This window comes from Mus caroli, chromosome 7, assembly GCF_900094665.2.
Source record: "Mus caroli chromosome 7, CAROLI_EIJ_v1.1, whole genome shotgun sequence".
In the NCBI taxonomy this organism is placed as follows: domain Eukaryota; kingdom Metazoa; phylum Chordata; class Mammalia; order Rodentia; family Muridae; genus Mus; species Mus caroli.
Genome location: NC_034576.1, coordinates 128,728,899 through 128,733,127, shown reverse-complemented (window position 1 = coordinate 128,733,127; position 4,229 = coordinate 128,728,899). Strand labels below are relative to the sequence as shown.

At 46.3% G+C, this 4,229-nt stretch overlaps 1 pseudogene; it reads right to left on the bottom strand.

The window, feature by feature from the left end:
* Nucleotides 1-277: 277 nt before the first annotated feature.
* LOC115031522 lies at nucleotides 278-1,260 on the bottom strand (annotated as a pseudogene).
* Between the last annotated feature and the right edge of the window lie 2,969 nt (nucleotides 1,261-4,229).

Here is a 4,229-nt window from a genome sequence, read left to right as displayed (position 1 = left end):
TGCCAAGTTACTCCACCAATCAGGATTTAGGGATAGAGAGATTTCCTTAGGACCATGTCTTTGCTGTACACGTATCCTGCTCCCATTGGTTTGGGTATCAACTGAGGCAGGGGACTTGCCTTGTCTAACATTTATGTCTCAACTTGCCAACCAGGATGTCAGTTCCCCACGTACTTGTCTCTTTCTGCCAAGTAGGATGTCAGTTCCCAGGAAGGTCTTGGGAACTTTAATTTTACTCAATTCCTATTTATTTATTTTTTCAGTCTTTCATGTTATTTTATTTTCTCCCTTCAACCATAATAATATAATATTCAAAATTTGTCTTAACTGGTGGGTCTGTAGACACAGGCTTATCCATCCCACTTACAGGCAAGGCAAACGCTGCTTCTTGAAATGGCCCCAGCATGGATCCTCTGTCACTCAACCCGAGTCACCCCCTTGTCTGGCTTTTTTGTTTGTTTGTTGTTTGTTGTTTTTGTTTTTTGAGACAGGGTTTCTCTGTATAGCCCTGGTTGTCCTGGAACTCACTTTGTAGACCAGGCTGGCCTCAAACTCAGAAATTCGCCTGCCTCTGCCTCCTGAGTGCTGGGATTAAAGGCGTAAGCCACCATGCCTGGCCTTGTCTGGCTTTATATTCACTATATTGTGTGACCACTTCACTGAACCTCATCCCAGACTTTAACTTTTCCATGGCTTCCATGATTCCCCCATGATTTTCACATAGAGTGTGTCTGACCTTTACTGCATTGTCACCGCCTTCAGGACCCTGAGCCTTCTTGTCAGCACTGTCACTCCCAGAGGCTGCACCTCCTTTCCCTCCTTTTCCAGAACCAGTTTTCCCCTTTGGTGGCAGCGGCATCTCTTAAGCTCACGGTTGAACTCTCCAGCAACTGTCCTCAATTCCAATTTAAAATGGAAGTCTTATTCTAAATAGGTGCAGGAGTCTCTCTTGTGTTGGGGTTCATCCCAGGGACAGCTTATGAAGGCAAAGACCATAAAAGCTCATACACAGATGCAGGCAGTGCTGCTGGGTGGTTGGCTAGGGTCTACGCTTACTGTGGCTAACTACATCAAACAGTTCTAACTGACTTCGTGATTGGTGTTCCAAGAACACCAAAGCACAGAGCACCCTAGTTAACAGCATGTAAGAAAGTTTCCTTACAATATTAGTAACAGCACAGATTGGCAGGCTAGACAGGTAACAGTTACCTACACCTTAATGTTTTTTACCTCGGCCTGAACAACTAAAACAGCCACCATGCCAGACTCTCTTTTACAAAGATAAATCTGGGGTGTATGATGTATGCGTGTACACATAAGGAGGCACGCTCGTGCTGTGTTGTGTCATGGATGCAGGAGTCAGAGGACAATGTGGGTGCCGGTCTTTGCCTTCTGCCTTGCTGTCTCTTGTTCCTCTCAGAACATGCCAGGATTCTCTCGCTGTGTCTCCATGCTGCTGTATCAGCTCTGAGATTACAGACGCTGGCTAAGCCTTCAGGTTTCCATAGGTTCTAGAGATCTAAACCCAGGTCCTCATACGTGCCTGTCGAGTGCTTTCCCTCAGATCTCTCCCCCAATTCCTCCTCTTCCTCCTTCCTTCTCCTTAAAAAAAGTATCTGTGTATGAGTGTATGAGTGCCTGCATGCATGTACATGCACCAACAGTGTGTCTAGCACTCTAAAAGACAGGGTGGGGCTGGAGAGATGGCTCAGCAGGTAAGAGCACTGACTGCTCTTCTGAAGGTCCTGAGTTCAATTCCCAGCAACCACATGGTGGCTCACAGCCATCTATAATGAGATCTGATGCCCTCTTCTGCTATGTCTAAAGACAGCTACAGTGTACTGTCATACAATAATAAATCTTTTAAAAAAAGAGACAAGGTGTCATATTCTCTGGAACTCAGGTTCCAGGTAGCTATGAATTACCATGTAAGGATTTGGAAACAAACCTAGGTCCTCTGGAAGAGTGGCCAGTGCTCTTAACCACTGAACCATCTCTCCAGTCCCATTTTCTCCTTTTTTTGAGATACGGCTTTCCTCTGTAGCCTAGGCTGGCCTCTGCTTCCTGAGTGCTGGGATTACAGATGTAAGCTGCCACATTCCAGACCATCAAAGAAATCTTGAAAAAGAATAAAGTTGACAGACTCACTCTCCTCATCTTTAAAATGTGCTCCAAGCCACTGAGACCAATACCTGGTGGCACTGGCTTAAGAATGGATCCACAAGCTAGGCTTGGTCATACACACCTTGGATGCCAACCCTCAGGAGCAGAGGGTAAGTGGGTATCTGTGAGTTCAGGGCTTGGCTGACATGGCAAGTTCCATGCCACCCAAGACTACTAAGAACTTGTGTCAAGAACAAAACAGAACAAAACGCCGGGCGTGGTGGCGCACGCCTTTAATCCCAGCACTCGGGAGGCAGAGGCAGGCGGATTTCTGAGTTCGAGGCCAGCCTGGTCTACAAAGTGAGTGCCAGGATAGCCAGGGCTACACAGAGAAACCCTGTCTCGAAAAACCAAAAAAAAAAAAAAAAAACAAAACAAAACAAAACAAAACAAAATAAAAAGCATAGCTCCCCAGATTGGTGGGCTAGAATAGAGTGTTCAGAAAGAAACCCACAGTCCTAATCAGTCAATAGATTTTGGACAAGGATGCCAAGACAAAGCAATGGAGAACAGAACAGCCTTTGAATAGATAGTGTCAGAATATTCATGGACAACACACACACACATATATACACGCGCGCGCGCGCGAGCGCATTAAACAGTAAATTTGGAGTTGTGACTTTATGCTATATACAAAAAAACAACTATGCAGATATAGAATTCCCCATGTAAAAGCGAATGCAGTAAAACTCTGAAGAAATCCTGGGCTGAGTCTTTTGTTTTTGTTTTTGTTTTTCGAGACAGGGTTTCTCTGTATCACCCTGGCTGTCCTGGAACTCACTTTGTAAACCAGGCTGGCCTCGAACTCAGAAATCCTCCCGCCTCTGCCTCCCGAGTGCTGGGATTAAAGGCATGCACCACCACTGCCTGGCAGGCCGAGTCTTGGGATTGACTGTGGCTTCTCCTACATGTCACCCAGCAGAAGGCAAAAATAGGTAAGACGGACTTCACTAGAACCTCAAAGATTTTTTTCCCTCCAAGATTTCTTTTGTTTTCACTTTTCCCCTGCCATGGCAGAGTGGAGGAAGCAGAACTTGGTGGCACCGAGGATGTGGCTTCACCCATCCCAGCTCATCCCAGCACCGTGATTGAGGCAGGCTCTGCTGCTGGAGGTGTAATGGACATCTGTACTGCTTCGCAAGAGTTTAAAAAGGCCCTCAACAGAGATGGAATTCACAAAGCTGCTGAGACCTTTCATGCCAAGCCCAGCACAAATGCTTGCATCCAATGGTGATAAGCCAATAACGTCAAGTTGGTGGGGGCCCTTTGTGGTGGACGCCAAGTTAACCTAATGAAGACTGAAAACAAGTAGAACTCAGGAGAATTGGCAGGGCTCTGTGGAACTGACAGAAAGGGGAAACCTGTACAGTGGCTGATTGCAGTTCGTATAGTGGTTAAGGGCTGTGGGGGGAAAAATCAGGCCTGGGATGTCTTTGAAGAGTACTTCAAATATGAAAAATGAATACATTGTGAAAATATTATGTTCAATACAGGAGCACAACACAACTTATTATCATGGTGGAGTTTTCCAATGTAGGCATAAGTGAGAAATCGGGCATGGTAGCACGTACCTGCTGTTCTAGAGCTTGGGAGGTGGAGGCAGGAGGATCATGAATTTGAAGCTTGTCTAGGCTCTAAGTATAGAGATCGATCTGAAAACAAAAGAAGAAGAAGAAGAAAAAAAAACCAAACCAACCAAACATGGCTGTTATGATTAGATTTGCCTCTTAGGAGGTGGCTCTAGCAATGTTATATAAATGTGCTACAGAAGAATGAAATGCATAACGGGCTCAGAAGGTAAGACGGTCAGGGGCCTCAGAAGGTAAGATAGTCAGGGGTCTCAGCAGGTAAGATGGTCAGGGGTCTCAGCAGGTAAGATGGTCAGGGGTCTCAGCGGGTAAGATGGTCAGGGGTCTCAGAAGGTAAGACGGTCAGGGGTCTCAGCAGGTAAGATGGTCAGAGGCCTCAGCAGGTAAGACGGTCAGGGGTCTCAGCAGGTAAGATGGTCAGGGGCCTCAGCAGGTAAGATGGTCAGGGGTCTCAGCGGGTAAGACGGTCAGGGGTCT